This window comes from Elephas maximus, chromosome 13 (assembly GCF_024166365.1).
Source record: "Elephas maximus indicus isolate mEleMax1 chromosome 13, mEleMax1 primary haplotype, whole genome shotgun sequence".
NCBI lineage: Eukaryota > Metazoa > Chordata > Mammalia > Proboscidea > Elephantidae > Elephas > Elephas maximus.
This window is the reverse complement of record NC_064831.1, coordinates 54,282,076-54,301,940: the sequence shown is the minus strand read 5'-3', so window position 1 is coordinate 54,301,940 and position 19,865 is coordinate 54,282,076. Positions and strand designations below refer to the sequence as shown.

Genomic DNA, 19,865 nt, shown 5'->3' with positions numbered 1-19,865 from the left:
AACACAGAGCCAACCAGCTAAGTAAGAACTGCCCTATCTCTTTAGCTCTCCTCGAGCTTCTGAGGCAGCAGTGGTGTAAATGGCAGGTGGGGAAGTTGGAGGGGAAAAGAGAGCAAAGGATTCCACCCCATTTCTCCGTTATAGGTTTCAAGCCTGAAGCCAGCTCAAGTTAGCAAAAGATTTAATGCCGATTTTGTAGTTTTGACTGTGAGATGTGACTGAATACATTAATGAAAGGGGATGGTATGATTAAAAGTGACAGGAGGACTTCCCTGTCAGAAGTCGGGTCTCTGCCCAAATCTTTGCCCATGGAGAGAGGAAGATCATGCCCCCTCAACAAAGTTTAAGAGGATGGTGGGAGACAAAAAAAAAAAATAGTTTTTTTGTGTGTGATAAAATATATATAACAAAAAAATTGCCATTTTAACCCTTTTTAAGTGTACAAATCAGTGACATTAATTGCACCATGTTGCACTATCCATTCCCAGAAGTTTTTCATCACGGCAACAGAAACTCAGTAGTCCTTCAGCAGTACGTTGCGTTCCCTCCTTCCCGCAGCCTTCGGTGACCACTAAGCCACTTCTGTCTCCATGCATTTGGCTGTTCTAGCTCTTTCTTGTAAGTGGGATCATGCAACATTTGTCCTTTTGTCTGACTTATTTCACTCAGCATAATTTTTTCACGGGTATCCTATGTCATAGCAGGTATCAGAACTTCGTTTCTCTTTCTGACGGAATAACATTCCCTCATCTGCCTGTACCGCTATTTTTATCCATCCATCTCTTGATGGACACTTGGGTGGTTTCCCCTTTTGGCTTTTGTGAATAATGCTGCAGTGAACATTGGTGTATAAAACTATTTCTTAAACACCACACTGGTTACAGAAGTTCCTTTAAAATCATCTTGCCTTGCCCTGCTAAGGCTGTGCACTGTGGGAATGTCTCAGGGCACAGCTCTGTCCTTGTGTGGCTCTTTGTCTTGAGATTATTAAAAATGCTGCTGTCAGGGGAACAACTGCCTGGCATTGGGGCAATGACTTTGTGGAAACGCTGCTATCAATTCCTGATCTTTTGCTATGAAAGTTCTCACTGGCTCCTCTCTTTCTTCCAGATCTTTAAAAACCTGTCACTCAGATACATAAACAGACCCAGAAGTAATGGAGGCTTCCTGATTTTTAAATACCGCTGTAATCACGTCTTTCTAAATTACAAATCCACCAGGAGAAGGTCCTCAAGATCAACACGAAGTTTCATGCTTCACAGCAGTCTGCGATCCAGTGCCACGTAGGAGCATACACATGTGTCTGATACATGCTCTGTTCCACGTCCTCCCATTCAGCACACACGTGCATAGACACAAACTGACAGCTGTCTGCTTCTAAAGGTGACAGGCATCATCCGAGGGAGATCTGGGACGGGCACACAATCCAGGGTCAAATTCACATTAATTTCCAAATTCTGATCATTTCTCATGGGAGGTTTGATGTCCTGGAAACCTAGGAGGCCATATATAGGGCTCTCTGTACATCCCCTTCTCCTGGGTCCCTGATCCGTGAAACTCCCATTGACAATTTCAGTCAGCTTGAGTCTGTTGAAGTCAGAGATCCCTGGTCATTCTCTCACCAACTAACGCACTTATTGGCTCTCCCATCAACAGCTGTTTAGTGAGCACTTTTTAAGTGCTGGAGCCCTGGTAGCACAGTGATTAAGAGCTTGGCTGCTAACCAAAAAGCAGGCAGTTTGAATCTACCAACCATTCCTTGGAAACCCTATGGAATAGTTTGTCCTATAGGGTCACTATGAGTTGGAATTGACTTGACGGCAATGGGTTTGATTAAGTGCCAGGCACGATCTTAGATGCTGAAGATACCAAGATGGGCCAGCCACTGTTTCTGACCTGACTTCGTATACTGGTCTTGGCCTTCAGCCCCTCTCTGCTCCAGGCAGTGAATGATACAGGCTCCGTCTCCAGGTGCCTGAGCTAGTCCTGGCTAGGTAGACATGGAGGCTAGGCAGCCAGGACCAAAGACAAAACCATGCTTTAGGGACTGTCTGGTGAGGAGCCCACTGAGGTGTAACCAGGATTGGGTCACTGCTGAGGCACCCCATCACTGCTGGCCTTGCTGCTCCTGGAAGGTGGACGTAACTGCTCTGGTCTCTGCTGCTGCCAGAATGACCTTCCCTCTATCCCTGCTCTTTTGTGGGACTCACTTCTCCAAAAGCCTAGGTGGGGTCTCCACTGGCTGAGCCCACCTCGCGTGTCCATACCCTGGCTGCCAGGGAGGCGGTAGGAAGGAGACCCGGGCCGTCTGATTGGGGAGGGGACTCTGTCTCTCAGCAAGACTCATGTAGTGGGAATTCCCCATATAGAGTAAGAAAGGCCAGATGACACTGTCCACTACATTTAATAATAATTTTAAATACATTTATACTTTATCAATCATAACAGCATCTACAAGCACATGGAAATAGAGGTATATATATTCCCAAGGTATATTATCTAGTTCATCTCTAGCAGGGTCAGCAGACTTTTTTGGAAAAGGATAGACAGTAAATACTTTAGGCTTTGGGAACCATATGGTCTCTGTTGTAACAACTATCACTGTAGTGCAAAAACAACCATTACAAAATGTAACTGAATGAGTATGTGTTCCAATAAAACTTTATGCTGATGGAGACTGTGGCCCTAAGTCAACCCTCTGACTTGACACTGCGTCATTCTTGGGAGCCACCTTCTAGCCAAGCAATAGAAACAATGACACCCGAAAAGAATGTGCTATGAAGAAAAACAATTATGCAAGATCAAAAGGGCAACATTTGTTCAAAAGTAAAGATGTGAATGCAAGAAGGCGTAGGAAAATCAGGCAAAAGGAAACAGGGAACCCAGGGTGGAAATGGGGAGAGTGCTGACAAAGGGTGGGGACTGCGACCAGTGTCATGGAACACTTGGTGTACAGTTTGTTGAATGGGAAACTAATTTGCTCCGTAAACTTTCACCTAAAACACAATAAAATATTTTTAAAAATATGGGCACAGATTTGAATTTCAGATAATTTTCATGTGTCATGAAATATTGTTCTTTTGATTTTTGCCAGCGATTTAAAAATATAAAAGCCATGCTTAGCTTGTGGGCTGTACAAAAGCAGGCTGATTCTTAACCTTTTTGAAAGGTCTCAGGCCACTTTAAGAACCTGATAAAAGATATGGAATGGACCTCTCCCTAGGGAGAAAAGAGCACTTATACACAAAACTTAGAACTTCAGGATGTTTGTGGAGTTGTTTAAGGGATTGATAGAACCCAGGTTAACAACTGCTGTCTACAGGCAATGTTGGCTGAGCGTTTGGACTTTCCACTCTTGGCAGTAACTCCTCAGGGCCTTTGCAGTCCGTAGCCTTGATTGGGAGCCACTACTTTCCTTGACCATAACAAGTAATTGAGAAGCTTTCTTAGCTCCACTGTGGAGTAACTGTTACCTAAACTGCAGATGTCTCCAGCAGGATACAGTGAGCCATGATTAGGGAGCAGTGGTTATTAGGAAGGGGAAAGATTGCTATAGAAGCTTCAATCATAGCCCAATTGGTGTTCTTCATGTGTTAATAGGTTGGCAGAAAACAAGTCAGTGAACCCTGAGAGTTGAAACTTACCATTGGAAGTGCTCTATTTTTATTTTTCAGGTTAATTTTCTTTTAAAAAAATTTTTATTGTACTTTAGATGAAGGTTTGCAGAGCAAACTAGTTTCTAATTAAATAATATATGTATTGTTTTGTGACATTGGTTGCCAGCCCCACAACATGTCAACACTCTCCTTTTCTCAAGCTTGGATTCCCCATTACCAGTTTTCATGTCTCCTCCTGCCTTCTCGTCCTTGCCCCTGGGCTGGTGTGCCCATTTAGTCTTGTTTTGTTTTATGGGCATGTCTAATCTTTGGATGAACAGTGAACCTCAGGAGTGATTTCATTACTGAGCTAAAAGGGTTTCTGGGGGCTATACTCTTGGGGTGTCTGCAGTCTCTGCTAGGTGTTCCCTGAGACCATGGTCCCCATAGCCCTCAGCCCAGTAGTTCTACCCTTCAGGGAGTTTGGATGTGTCTATGGAGCTTCCATGACCTTGCTTTGGACAAGTTGTGCTGATTTCCCCAGTATTGTGTACTGTCTGACCCTTCACCAAAATTGCCACTTATCTATTGTCTATTTAGTGTTTTTCCCTTTTGCCCCTCCCCTCCCACGTAATCATCAAAGATTGTTTCTTTTTGTGTGTAAACCTTTTCAGGAGTTTTTATAGTAGCTGTCTCATACAATATTTGTCCTTTCATGATTGACTTATTTCACTCAGCATAATGTCCTCCAGATTCATCCATGTTATGAGATGCTTCAAAGATTCATCATTTTTCTTTATCATTGCATAATATTCCATTGTGTTTATGTACCATAGATTGTTTATCCATCTGTCTGTTGATGGGCACCTAGGTTGTTTCCGTCTTTTTGCTATTGTGAACAATGCTGCAATGAACATGGGTGTGCATATGTCTATTTGTGTGACAGCTCTTATTTCTCTAGGATATATTCCTAGGAGTGGGATTCCTGGATCATATGGTATTTCTATTTCTAGCTTTTTAAGGAAGGATCATATTGTTTTCCAAAATGGCTGTAAGGAAATGCTCTATTTTTAAAGCTGCTGATAGGTACTGAGTACCATTCCTTATCCCTTTTTGTGTGTATGAAATATTTTACAAATACAGATTTAAAACAAAAAACCAACCCACTGGATCTGGCCTGGGCTGGTTGGTCATCCTTGATTCAGGTTAGACTGTGGGGCAGGAGTGAACTGTGTCCCTATGCAAGTTATTTGGGGCAGGTGTGCTGGGGGAGAGGGCATTGCCGTGTGGGCTGTGAAGTTCTCTCTAAGTGCTGTTAGTGTCACAGACCCTTGGCCCTCAAAGAGGAGGTGATTAAGGGCAGGGACCCTGTGCCAAACTGCCACCCTGTTCCAGTCGTGGGCTCAGCTACTTAGCTGTGTGACCTTGGGTTAAGTTACCTAACATCTCTGTACCTTAGTTTCTTCACCTGTAAAATGGTTATTCTGAAAGTACCTAATTCATAGGTCTGTTGTAGAATTAAAAGAGCAGATGCTTGTGAAGTACTGAGCACAATGCCTGGAACAATTTATCCGTATTAAATAAAAAGAGGAGGGGCCCCTGGATGTAAGCTGCTTGGTGGAGGCCAATCGCTCTCCCTGACTGGGTGCAGTTCCCTGGGGAGGCACTAGATGGCAGCAAAACACAACTCAGTTCAGGTTTTCAGGTCTCCAGTCAGTCCTGCTCCGCAAACACCAGGGGAGCAGTGATTGCTCAGTGTCAGCTGCCCTGAGTGCTGCCAACCACTCCCAAGGGTACACTCACCACCCCTCCATCCAGGCTGCACTATCGGTCCAGAGCACACTGGGTGCGTTGCAGTCTGTGCCTTTGTTGATACTGGGGTGATACCCCTGAAGATTTTCTTAGGGGTGGAATTACTTTGCCACAGGTTATGAATAATTTTGAGGCTTTTGATACACACTGTGGAGTTGCCCTCTGACGAAGTTGTACCAGTTGATACCCCACCAAGAATGTGGGGTTTGTGTCCCTGTCTCACACTAATATTGGGTATTATTTTTCAAAATCTTTCCCAAAATAGAGGATGAGAAATGATATCCTTTTTTAAATTTCCATTTGTTTGGTAAGGTTAAGCATTTAAAAAATATTCCCATTGGGATTTTTTTTTAAAAATCAAATGTTTTTATATCCTTTGCCCATTTTTCTATTGGGATGTTAATGGATTGAATTGTGTCCCCCCAAAATATCTGTCAGCTTGGCCAGGTCATGGTCCCTTGTATGATTGTCTACCATTTTGTCATCTGATGTGATTTCCCTGTGTTGTAAATCCTATCACTGTGATGTAATGAGATGGATTAGCGGCAGTTATATTGATGAGCTCTACAAGATTAAGCCAATCTCTTTCAAGATATAAAAGAGAGAAGCAAGCAGAGAGACTTGGGGACCTCATACCACCAAGAAAGCAGGGCTGGGAGCAGAGTGCGTCCTTTGGACCTGAGGTTCCTGCGCTGAGATGCCCCCAGACCCAGGGAAGACTGATGACGAGGACCTTCCTCCAGAGCAGACAGAGAGAGAAAGGCTTCCCCTGGAGTTGACACTTGAATTTGAACTCCTAGACTACTGGGCTGTGAGAGAATAAACTTCTCTTTTTTGAAGCCGTCCACTTGTGGTATTTCTGTTATAGCGGTACTAGATGACTAAGACAGGTATTAACACTTTGTTATATACATTGCAAATATGTTTCCCAGTTTTTACTTATTTAGGATTTTGAATAAATAATACCTTCATGTGTTTCAAACATCAAATAGCATAGAAAGGTATACAGTAAAAAGACCCTTCCCAACCCTGTTTCCTAGCCACCCAACTCTCACCATTCCCCACCGGGTTTCATGGTGAATAACCTTTTAGTTATTTATGGCTCCAGATAACTTTTATCTCTGTAAAAACCAATACAAATATATATCACCTCTTTTTTTTTTGCTCAAATGTTAGCATGCATTGTGCCAGACCACACAGTCTTACATATTGCTTTATTTTTTTAACTTAACAATGTATCTTTGAGATATTCCCATCAGTTTACAAAGAGCTTCCTCATTATGTTTTACAGTATCATAATGTCCTATTGTATGTATCATTTCTTTAACAAACCTCCTATTGATGTACATTTAGGTTATTTCCATTATTTGGCTGTTACACACGATGCCACAGTGAACAACCTTGTATATGTACGTCATGTCATACGTATACAAGTGGATTCTAGGGTCAATTCCTGGAGAAGGAATTGCTGAATAAAAGACCTGTGCATTTATAATTTAGATAGATCCTGCAAACCACCCTCCGGGGGGATTGTGTCAGTTGACACTCCCATCATCAATGTATGAAAGTGCCTCTTTCTGTTCAGCCTTACCGGACAGGGTATTATCAGATTATAGAGCTTTGTCAAACTAATAGGTGAAAAATCATGCCTCAGTGGACTTCTTTTTATATGAGTTAGAGACATTTATATTTCCTTTTCTATGACCTGTCTAAATCTGTCTTGGAAGAAGCACAGCTAGAATGCTTCTTAGAAGGTGAGACTTCATCTCACATATTTTGGACATGTTATCAGGAGGGACCAGTCCCTGGAGAAGGACATCATGCTTGGTAAAGTAGAGGATCAGTGAAAAAAAGGGAGACCGTCAATGAGATAGATTGACACAGTGGCTGCAACAATGGACTCAAGCATAACAATGATCGTGAGGATGGCGAGGACTGGGCAGTGTTTCCTTCTGTTCTACGTAGGGTCCTTATGAGTTGGAACTGACTTGATGGTACCTAACAACAACTACAATGACCCATCTTTGTATCATTTGTCCACTTTTCTAGTTAGTGTTTGCCTTCATGGTTTGTAGGAGTTTTTTATATATTAGGGAGAGTAGCCCTTTGTTTTGTGTTGCAAGTTTTTTTTTTCTTCTAGTTTGTCATTTGTTTTTGACTTTTCTTTTTTCTTTCCTTATTGCCATGAAGATTAAAAAAACTTTTTATATGGTTGAATTTATTAATCTCTTATTTTATGGATCATAATTAGAAAAAAAATCCCCATTTCAAGGTTATGAAACATTTCTTCTATGTTTTCTTTTAATGTTTTTATGATTTCATTTGTTACATTTCAATCTTTGAGCCATGTGGAATTTGTACTGGTGTACAGCATGAGGAGTGGACCCCACTCCGTTTTTATCCAAATGGCTAATTACTGTCTTAACCCCACTTGTTGAATAGTTTATCCATGACCATTATTTTCAAACCCAACTCTATGAACTGGAGGAGTACAGTGTTATATTTTATAGTAAAAAATGTACACCTCAATGGCCAATAATAGGTAAAGAGTTAGTTTATACTATGTTCATTTAATAGAATTCTTAGTGTTTTCAAAGGCTCTCTAATTATATGGAAGAATTCTCATGATGTAGCTGTTGAAAGAAAAGCAAATTATAAAACAATATGCCAAGTGACCACAATTAATGTATTTACATATAAAAATATCTAGAAGGAAATGTATCAAAATTTTAAGAGTAGTTATCTCTGCTTTAATTTTTTTTTGGCAATGAATATGTTTCCCTCTAATAATTAGAACTCAAAAATCAAAGCCGTTGTCATCGAGTCAATTCCGACTCATGGCGACCCTATAAGACAGAGTAGAACTGCCCCATAGGGCTTCCAAGGAGCAGCTGGTGGATTTGAACTGCTGATCTTTTGGTTAGCAGCTGTAGCTCTTAACCACTGCACCATTAAGGCTTCAAAAACTGGAAAGCCCCTAGTTAATGTTATTTAAAACAAGAAAGGAAATAAATTCTTACGGTATATGTATGTTTTGTAAAACCACTTAAAAAATATCTTTAAAGTGTGGGAGAGAAATAAAATGTATTTATCCTCTTGGGGACATCTCCTTCGATTATCCAGACTCCTGGGGTCTGGTGCTGTGGTATGCCACTGACATCCTTGGTTCTTTGGAATAACCAACATACAGAGATGCCTCCTGTATATATCAGGCTCTCCAAAATTTCTTGTTGAGATTATTTCAGGCTTACCTTGCTCATAGTGAGTGGATGTGGCTCTACCCAAGGCTTCAGCTATTGGCATTTCATAGGAGGACTGTACACTGGGCTAGGGGTTAGGAGCCTGACCTTTAACCCTGGCTCTGCCCCAGATGAGTGTGAATTTGTGGGTGAGTCACTTCCCCTCTCTGGTCCTCACTCTTTCTTCTAGAAAGGTGTTAGATGATCTCAAAGGCTCCTCCAGGTTTTAGAAGTCTACCTACTAGAAGCCACAGTGGATTTTGGCTTTCTGGGGATTTCAAGGGCTCATTGGCATCGTTAACAATCACAGGAGTGATTAATATTGAGCTTGGCCTGAGGTTGTTAATCTGCTGATTCGTGCAGAATTAAAAATGATTATAACCCTTTCCCAAAGCTTATTAGTTTAATTAATTGTTCCTTTTTTTTTTTTTTAAGGAATGTTATGGTTCTTAAGATTGTTGTTGTTGTTCTGATTAAGCTAATAAAGCTAAACTGGGTCATATCAGCTGAGTTTCCCTGTTGCCAGGCTCCTGAGCCTTTCATACCAGTGTTCCTTGGCTACGTTCAGGTGAGAACTGTTCAGATGAGTCAGAATATAAAATGAGTATGTGAGCGAAACTCAAGGTTGCCTTGCAAGGTGACACTTACCAAGTTGCAGAGCCTTGCTGGACTTTGTTTTTCCAACCGAAACACATGGCTACCATTAGGGAATTTGGGGGCTGATTTTGTGTTAATTTAATCCTACTACTTCATTTTGCAGGTAAGAAAATGAGGCAAGGAGATGCTGAGTGAATTGCTCACACTCACACAGCCATGGAAGAATCAGGACCGAGACTATGGGGTTAGGATATATAGGAAGAGGCCTGGTTTCTAGGTGAGCATTTGCCAATAACCAGCTCTGTGATTTGGGCAAGTCATGTCTCCCTCACTGATTAAAGTGATTTAAAAGAATAAAATCTGAAACTTTCTAAAACCAGCTGCTGTCAAGTTGACCCTGACTCATGGTCACCTCACGTGTGTCAGAGCAGAACTACGCTCCATCGGGTTTTCAGTGGCTGATTTTTGGGAAGTAGATTGTCAGGCTTTTCTTCCGAGGTGGCTTAGTGTAGACTTGAACTGCTAACTTTTTGATTAGCCACCAAGCACGTTAGCCATTTGTACCACTCAGGGAATCCAAAACTTTCTAAGTCCCTTAGTCATTCTGTAGACTGAAAACAGGGGCTAAGTAGGTTGACAGACCAAGAGCTTCTGGGTGAAAAAAAATAGGACATAATAAGACATAAAAATCAAGATGTGGTTCTTCAATTTCTCAAGGATATTCACAGCTTAACGTATCTTCACGTTAAAACCAAAAACCAAACCCGTTGCCATCGAGTCAATTCCGACACAGCAACCCTGTGGGACAGAGCAGAACCATCCCATTGGGTTTCCAAGGGCGCAATCATCATGGAAGCAGACTGCCACATCTTTCTCCCATGGAGCAGCTGGTAGGTTAGAACTGCCAACGTTTCAGTTAGCTGCTGAGCTCCACCAGGGCTCCTGTCTTCACATTAGTGATGTTTAAAGTTCTTAGCAATTTTTTTCCTCTTAGCCAGATTTAGCAAAAGAATGCAATGCCCTTTAATAAGTGCTGCTGTTGGACAGAAATGAGGCTGGGGAAGCTGGACTGAACCCAAGAACCTCAGCACTCACTACAGGGCTAAAAGCTTAATGAACATTAATGGGCATTAAACATGACCTTTAGTAATTTTTTTCTAGAACGAAGAGGCTTATTACTCTCAGAGCAGCCTCTGTTGTAGATATTTTGCTTTATTAGTTAAACTAGTTTTCTTTTTGGTCACAGAAGTAATATAGAAGCATAACCAAAGAAAAAAGTTTAAAAAGTATAAAATGCAAACTAGAAGTTTCCTTTTCCTCCTATCCCAGCGTTCCTCCTTCCTCCCCAAAGACAACCACTTTCAACCATTTTTACTTTTAGTTTTTCTGCTAATCACAGGTATGCCTCGGAGATATTGTGGGCTCCCTTCCAGGCCACTGTAATAAAGTAGATATTGCAATAAAGTGAGTCCTATGGATTTTTTGGTTTTCCAGTGCATAGAAAAGTTATGCTTTCACTAAATTGTAATCTGTTAAGTCTGGGATAGCATTATGTCTAAAAAAAAAAAGTACATACCTTAATTAAAAAATACTTTATTGCTAAAAAGTACTAGCCATCATCTGAGCCTTCAGCTGATGGTAATCTTTTGCTGGGTAGAGGGTCTTGCCTTGATGTTGATGGCTGCTGACTGCTTGGGGTAGTAGTTGCTGAAGGTTGGGATGGCCGTGGCAATTTCTTAAAATCAGACAATGTAATTTGCTGCATCAGTTGACTCTTCCTTTCACAAAAGATTTCCCTGTAGCATGCAATGCAGTTTGATAGCATTTTACCCACAGAACTTCTTTCAAAATTGGAGTCAATCCACTCAAACCGTGCCACTGCTTATCGACTAGGTTTATGTAATATTCTAAATCCTTTGTTGTCATTTCAACAATGTTCACAGCATCTTCACTAGGAATAGATTTTATCTCAATAAACCACTTTCTTTGCCCATCCATAAGAAGCAACTCTTCATCCGTTGAAGTTTTATCATGAGATTGCAGCAATTCAGTCACATCTTCAGGCTCCACTTCTAATTCTAGTTCTCTTGCTATTTCCACCACAATTACTTCTTCCATTGAAGTCTTGAGCCCATGAAGGTTGGAATCAATTTCTTTCAAACGCCTGTTAATGTTGATATTTTGACCTCCCGTGAATCAAAAATGTTCTTAATGGCATGTAGAGTGGTGAATCCTTTCCAGGAGGTTTTCAATTTACTTGCCCAGATCCATCAGAGGAATCACTATCTATGGCAGCTATAGCCTTACAAAATGTATTTCTTAATAAGACTTGAAAGTCGAAATTACTCCTTGATCCATGGGCTGTAGAATGGATATTGTGTTAGCAGACATGGAAACAACGTTAATCTCCTTGTACATCTCCATCAGAGCTCTTGGGTGATCAGGTGCATTGTCAATGAGCATTAATATTTTGAAAAGAATATTTTTTTTCTGAGCAGTAGGTCTCAACAGTGGGCTTAAACTACTCAGTAAACCATGTTTTAAACAAATGTGCTGTCATCTAGGCTTTGTTGTTCCATTTATAGAGCAAGGCCGAGTAGATTTAACATTACTCTTAAGGGCCCTAGGATTTTTGGAATGGTAAATGAGCATTGGCTTCAACTTAAAGTCACCAGCTGCATTAGCCCCTACCAAGAGAGTCAGCCTGTCCTTTGGAGCTTTGAAGCCAGACATTGACTTCTCTCCAGCCAGGGAAGTCCTAGACGGCATCTTCCAATATAAGGCTGTTTCATCTACACTGAAAATTGGCTGTTTAGGGCAGTCGCCTTCATCAATGATCTCAGCTGGATCTTCTGGATAACTTACTGCAGCTTCTACATCAGCACTTGCCACTTCAGCTTGCAGATCTATGTTATGGAGAAGGCTTCTTTCCTTAAACCTCATGAACTAACCTCTGCTAGCTTCAAACTTGTCTTCTGCAGCTTCCTCACCTCTCTCAGCCTTCATAGAATTGAAGAGAGTTAGGGCCTTGCTCTGGATTAGGCTTTGGCTTAAAGGAATGTTGTGGCTGATTAGGTCTTCCCTCCAGAGCACTAAAACTTTCTCCATATCAGTAATAAGTGTGTTTCGCTTTATCATTTGTGTGTTCACTGGAGTAGAACTTTAATTTTCTTCAAGATCTTTTCCTTTGCCTTCACAACTTGGCTAACTGTTTGGTGCGAGAGGCCTAGCTTTCAGCCTGTCTTGGCTTTTGATATGCCTTCCTTGCTAAGCTTAACCATTTCTACCTTTTGATTTAAAGTGAGAGAGTAAGACTCTTCCTTTTACTTGAACACTTGTAGGTTATTAATTGGCCTAATTTCAATATTGTTGTGTCTCAGGAACAGGGAGGGCCAAGAAGAGGAAAGAGATGAGGAACGGCTGGTCAGTGGAGCGCCCAGGACACACACAACATTTATTAAGTTTGCCATCTTATATGGGCGTGGTTCGTGGCACCCCAAAACAATTACAACAGTAACATCAAAGGTCACTGATCACAGATCACCATAACAGATAAAATTATAATGAAAAATTTGAAATACTCTGAGAATTACTAAAGTGTGATATAGAGACGTGAAGTGAGCACATGCTGTTGGAAAAATGGCGCTGATAGACTTGCTCGACACAGGGTTGTCACAAACCTCCAATTTTGTGAAAACGCAGTATCTGTGAAGTGCAATAAAGTGAAGTGCAGTAAAGCGAGGTAGGCCTAAACCCAGAAACCAAACCCAGTGCTGTCGAGTCAATTCTGACTCATAGTGACCCCATAGGACAGAGTAGAACTGCCCCATAGGGTTTCCAAGGAGTGCCTGGTGGATTCGAACTGCCAATCCTTTGGTTAGCAGTTGTAGCACTTAACCACTACGCCACCGGGGTTTCTGAGGTATGCCTGTACTAGAATATATTTTATGTTTTTTCCCCCAATTTTTGATTTTGAAAAACTTCTCTGGAAAATTTGCAAGAAGAATGCTGCTAGATTTATCAACTGTTAACTGTTTACTACATTTAGATTTCTCTCACACTCACTACATACATACATATTCTTTTTGTGGAACTGTTGGAGGGACAGTTGTATATATAATGCTATTTCTCCCCCAAATACCTCAGAGTAAGAACACTCTCCTACATAACCACGGTATAATTCTCACATTCAGAAAAATGTAGCATTGATAGGATTATTTAATAAGTCCACATTCAAATTTTTACAATTTTCCAATAATGTCCATTTTAACTTTTTTTTTTTTTCCAGCCCAGGATCCAATCATTCGTCACGCATTGCACTGAATTGTCATGTCTCTTCAGTCTCCTTTGATCTAGAATGGTCACGTTTTTCTTTCATGACATTGGTATTTTTTGAGTACATCCCTCAGTCTGGATTTGTCTCATGATTAGATGCAGGTTCTCCATTTTTGCAGGAGTACTACACGGGTGGTGTCATGTCTCTCTCAGCACAACACATCAGGAGGCACCTGATGTCAGCTTGTCTCATTATTGGTGATGCTACATTTGGTCATTTTATTAAGGTGGTGTCTTAGTTATCTAGTGCTGGTATAACAGAAATACTGCAAGTGTATGGCTTCAACAAAGAGAAGGTTATTCTCTCACAGTCTAGTAGGCTACTAGTCCAAATTCGGGGCGTCAGCTCCAGGAGAACGCTTGCTCTCTGTCAGCTCTGGAGGAAGGTCCTTCTCATTGATTTTCCCCTGGAATAGGAGCTTCTCTTCTCGGGAACCCTGGGTCCAAAGGGTATACTCTGCTCCTGGCACTGCTATCTTGGTGGTATAAAGTCCCCACTCTCTGCTTTCTTCCCTTTCCTTTTCTTTCTTGTAAGATAAAGGCTGGTGCAGGCCACACTCCAGGGAAACTCCCTTTACCTTAGATCAGGGATATGATTAAGAGTGTTATAATATCACCGTAATCCTCTTTAGCACAAAATTACAATCGCAAAATGGAGGACAACCACATAATACTGGGAATCATGGCCCAACCAAGTTGACACATTTTGGCGGGATACAATTCAATCCATGGCAGGTGGTATCTGCCAGGTTCCTCCATTATAAACGTATCTTTGCCCCTTGTCCTCAGTGAGTAATCTGTGGGGTGATACTTAAAGACCACACGAGTATCCTGTTCTCCAACAACCTTTCACTTGATGGTTTTAGTATCCAGTGATGACTCTTGCCTGAATCACTTATTACTATGTGGTGATAAAGTGATTTTTCTACTTCTGTCATTTCTTCTATGTTTATTAATTCATGTTTTTCTTAAAACTTTTACTTTCCTTTTTCCTTCTCTCCTTTTTGAATTTTAATTTTTAAATATCAAATTGGAACATATGAAGATACAACTATTGGTCTCTCCCTGCCTGGAGCAAAGGAGAGTGAAGGAAACCAAAGACTTAAGGAAGAAATTAGTCCACAGGACTAATGGCCTTCGTGAACCACAGCCTCTTCTAGCCTGAGATCAGATGAACTAGATGGTGCACGGCTACTGCCACTGACTGGTTCTAACCAGGGACACAAGAGAAGGTTCCAGTTAGAATGGGAAAAAAATGTAGAACAAAATTCAAATTCATTTAAAAAAAGACCAGACTTACTGGACTGATAGAGACTTGAGGAACCCCCAAGACTATTGCCCTAAAATAATGTGGAACTGAAGCCATTCCTGGAGGTCACCTTTCAGCCAAGTAATAGACTGGCCTATAAAATAAACAATAACACCTGTGAGGGATGTGTCCTTTAAACAATCAACTATACAAGACCAAACAGTCAACATTTACCCAAAAGCAAAAATAAGAACGCATTGAGGGGCAGGGAAACTGGATGGACAGAAATGGGGCAGACTGGGTGGAAATGGGGAGAATGATGACACATTGTGAGGATTGTAACCAATGTCATGGAACAATTTGTATATGAATTGTTGAATAGGAATGTAATTTCACCTAAAACACAATAAAATATTCAAAAAAGTTGGAACATATGAACTCTCTCTTATAATTCAAAGTTATAATCCACTCCTGTCATTATTTTGATGCTCAACTCATTCCAAGTCTGGCCAGTGCAAGGCCCTTCAAGTTGTCTCCTTGTCCTCTTAAAATCCACTCTTTATCTTTGGGTTTGGCAAGTTTGATTATAATATGTCTTGGTGACTTTCTTTTAAAATCTGCCTTATGTGGAGTTCAATGAGCATCTTGGATAGATATGTTCTTATCTTTCACTATATCAGGGAAGTTTTCTGCCAACAAATCTTCAACAATTCTCTCTGTATTTTCTGTTATCCCTCCCTGTTCTGGTACTCCAATCACTCATAGGTTATTTCTCTTGATAGAGTCCCACATGATTCTTAAGGTTTCTTCGTTTTTTTAAATTCTTTTATCTGATTTTTCTTCAAATATATTGGTGCCAAGTGATTTATCTTCAAGTTCAGAAATTCTGCCTTCCACTTGCTTAATTCTGCTCCTCTGACTTTCTATTGAGTTGTCTACTTCTCTAATTTTATTGTTAATCTTCTGAATTTCTGATTGCTGTCTCTCTATGGAGTCTTGCAGCTTATTAAATTTTTCATTATGTTCTTGAATAACCTTTTTAATTTCTTCAACTATTTTATCTGTGTGTTCCTTGGCTTGTTCTGCGTATTGCCTGATTTCCTTCATGATGTCTCAAAGGGTTCTGTATATTAATCTTTTGTATTCTGCATCTGATAATTCCAGGAAAGCATTTTCATCTAGAAGATCCCTTGATTCTTTGTTTCGAGGGCTTGTTGAGCCGATCATGGTCTGTTTCTTTATGTGACTTGATATTGACTGTTGTCTCTGAGCCATCTATAAGTTATTGTATTAGTTTATTTTATGTTTGTTTACTGTATCATAGCTTCTTGCTTCGTTTCCCAAATGGATTGCTTGAGTGAGCTAGCATGATTATTTTCACCTTTGAAGCTCTGACGACCTGTCACCACATGGTTAGATCTGTTATCAGGTATATCAGTCTAGGAGTCCATTCACTTTTCTTGTATGAATCCAGCTCAGGTGTCCAGGTAGCTGCTCATCAAGTGTGTGGTACAGGCTCTGTCCTCCAGTCTTATAGGGGCAGGGGTGATTGGTGTAGGTACCAGTATCTGATTGCAACAGGGGGTCACACTCTGAACAAGGCAGGGGACTGAGAATCATCCCCCAAGTGACTCTGAGGAAAGCATGTCCCTCTTCCCTAGAGCGTACAGGTGGGTGAGTTCTGCAGATGGGCAATGGGCACCCAATGCTTTTGGTTGTAAGGACTAGGAGGTACCAGTTATCCTTGGACCCCTGTCGTGGGTGGCCGGGTGACCTGAGTGGAGCCACCAGTCCTTAGGCCCCTGATGTGGGTAGGTGAGGACCCTGTTTAATAGGCAAAGCAGTGTCAAACATCAAACACCCACCTCTCTACTGCACGGCTGAAACAGTTGTAGTCTGCCTACAAGGGCCACACAGGTCCATGCCGCGGGGAAAGGTACTCAAAGTCCATGGACCATTTATGCCTGGACAGGAGCCGCGTCTGTCCTGAGCTCCCCCAGTTAGTGGAGCTGGCAAATTATCTTTTCCCACAACTGCAAATTTATTCCTTCTCCAAGGCCCGGAGGATGGCTCTAGGTGCTCAACAGGGCCTATCTCAAGCCCAGGGAAATCAGCAGGCACTGAATCTGGCTTGGGGGCAGGGGGTGTGGTAAAATGTACGCAAGGCCTTAGCTTTTGCCGAGAGCGCCGTTTTTCTCTGGTTCTGGAGGTGTGAGTAGGCTGTGGGGCTGGCTGCTTCTCCCTGAGGAAACCGTGACTGAACGCTATGGCCGCAGCCACTCCCGGGAATGGTGCCTGAGGGCTCCTGGCAATTCGGGTCCGGCAGCTCTTCTCCTCTTCTGAACCATCTCTCCCTTCCCCTGCCACTCATCCTGTTTTCTAACTTTGCCTATGATGTTCAGGGCTCCCAGTTTGTCATAAATGTAATTGTTTCACTTGTTTTTTCAGGTCTTTGTTGTAAGAGGGATTGCTGGAAGCATCGGGCTATTCCACCATCTTGGCCCCACCCTTCCTTGCCCTCTCGATGTATTCTCATCCATTTTCGAGCACTTCTTTACTTTCTGGTATGAGATGTTCTAGGTTCACCTTGTACTCTCCCTGCCCAGCCATGGTATCAGGCATGTCTCTTAGGGTCCTGCCATTATACTTTAAAATAATATAAACTAGAGCACATTCCCTTTCTTCCACTTCTCCCTTTTCCACTTCCAAAATTTGTTAGTTACACTGTCAAGATTTATAACATAACATTTTGATCTTTACCTATAAACAAGTCCATTTTTTGCTTATGCATTTATTCTAAAAATTAGGAACCAATCAATGACATTTACTTTATGACTGTGTGTGTGTATGTGCCTATACATATATATCCTGAAAAACCAAACCCGCTGCATTTCAGTTGATTCTGACTTTTGTAGTGACCCTATAGGACACAGTAGACTTGCCCTGTGGGATTTCCAAGGAGCAGCTGGTGGATTATATAATTCTCTGTAGAAAGAAATATGCATTGGGCCTCGAATTTGTGTAGATTTGAATCACCTAAGGGAAACTGTTAAGTACTCAACTGCTAAGTGAAAGGTTGCCAGCTTGGACCCAACCAGTGGCTCCATGGGAGAAAGACCTGGCAATCTGCTCCCGTAAAGATTACAGCCAAGAAAACCTAAGAGGCAGCTCTGGTCTGTCACATGGGGTCACTGTGAGTCAGAATCAACTCAACCACACCTAACAACAGCGACAAGGTTCTTCGTGGAGTATGTGGGGTATTAAAAGCCTGCAAGAGGTCATCCAGGGCACAACAATTGGTCTCTATTCGTCTGGAGCAACAGAGGAAGGAGAGTCAGGAATAAGTAGAGAATATGGAATGTGTAGTTAATTGCCTCCATGAACAGCTGTTTCCTTTGCCATGAGACCAGAAGAACTGAATGGTGCCCAGCTACCATTCATTACTGAACGTTTTCAAAGATTTCACAGAAGAATCCTGATCAAAAGAGGGAAAATGCAGAACGGAATTTTAAATTCCCATGGACTCCAGACTTTCCGGAACCATGGAGAGTGGATGAACCCAAGAAACTATTACCCCAAGATAATCTTTAGACCTTAAACCAAAAATATCCCCTAAAGTCATCTTAAAACCAAACAATAGCTTAACTAGTTAAAAAAAAAAAAAAAAAAAAGCCTGCCTTGAACATTATGCTCTTTTAAGAGGTATCTATGTGGGATCAAATTGACAACAGCAATTCAAAAGATTAGATAGGAACTTTAGGGGGCAGTGAGTTGATGTAATGAGGAACAACTCAAAAAATGAAGGCGAGGATTGTTGCGCAACCGGAAGAATGTAATCAGTGTCACTAAGTTGTTCATGCAGGAGCTGTTGAATTGGTGTATGTTTTGCTGTGTATATTGTCAACGACAACAACAAAATAAAATTTAGGGGGAAAAAAAAAGATGGAAGGAATACACAGAGCCACTGTACCAAAAAGAACTGGGCAACCACTGTCATAATGGAAACCCTGGTGGCATAGTGGTTAAGTGCTACAGTGGCTAACCAAAAGGTTGGCAGTTCCAATCCACCAGGTGCTCCTGGGAAACCCTAAGGGGCAGTTCCACTCTGTCCTATGGGGTTGCTATGAGTCAGAATCAAAACAATTTGTGTGTAAATCTTTGAATGAGAAACTAATTTGTGCTGGAAACTTTCACCTAAAACACAAAAAAACTTAAAAAAAAAATTGGTCAACTCAAACCTCTGACATTAGGTGTTACAGACCCAGGCGCCATTTTTAAAAATCATATTATAAAAACCAAACTAAACCATTGCTGTTGAGTCAATTCTCACTCATTACTACCTTACAAGACAGAGTAAACCTATACCACAAAGTTACCAAAAAAAAGCTGATAAATTTGAACTCTTAACAGTTATGCTTTGTTAGCAGTCAACGTCTTCACTGGTGTACCCACAGCATTTCAGCCTTAACTGTAAAACTAACACGTAAAAACTAAGCGAATTACAGGAGATCTTTCGTTTAACAACATAAACCAGCCTTGCTTACACAAGGCCTCAAAAAATTGAGTTAAGACTCAGACTTGTTCCTCTCCACGGAAATCTTTAGTAAAAGGCGAAAGATTTATACGATATGAAAAGAAACCAGAGTGTATCTTACTGTCTGTGTAACTTACACCTCGGGTAACAGAAACTCCTAGTACACTGATGGTGGCTATTTATCGCCAAAACCCAGTGCCTGAAGAAAAAATTTCACAGAATTTTGTAAATAAAAAACTACAATTTTTGAAAGTATGAGTTAAATAGAATTAAAATTTCTGGCACTTTAAACTGGTACTATGTGCAGTGCATTGTGGGTATGCAAATAAGTCTGAGCCACCACCCTTTCATTCCGGAAATACATTAGCATTTGCAGGATGACTCTGTGTTCTTCCCATCTTCTTTTGATGTTTTCTGCCTCGTTAAATTTTTTGCCCGTAGAATCCTTCAATATTGCAACCCAGGGCTTGAATATTCAGTTCTTTCAGGTTGAGAAATGCCAA

At 41.2% G+C, this 19,865-nt stretch overlaps 1 non-coding gene across 1 annotated transcript; it reads right to left on the bottom strand.

Annotated features, from left to right (window-relative positions):
* Nucleotides 1-19,360: 19,360 nt before the first annotated feature.
* On the bottom strand, nt 19,361-19,476 carry LOC126057418 (U5 spliceosomal RNA). The gene has a single exon (XR_007512507.1). It is a non-coding gene; the product is annotated as a U5 spliceosomal RNA (small nuclear RNA).
* Nucleotides 19,477-19,865: the final 389 nt, after the last annotated feature.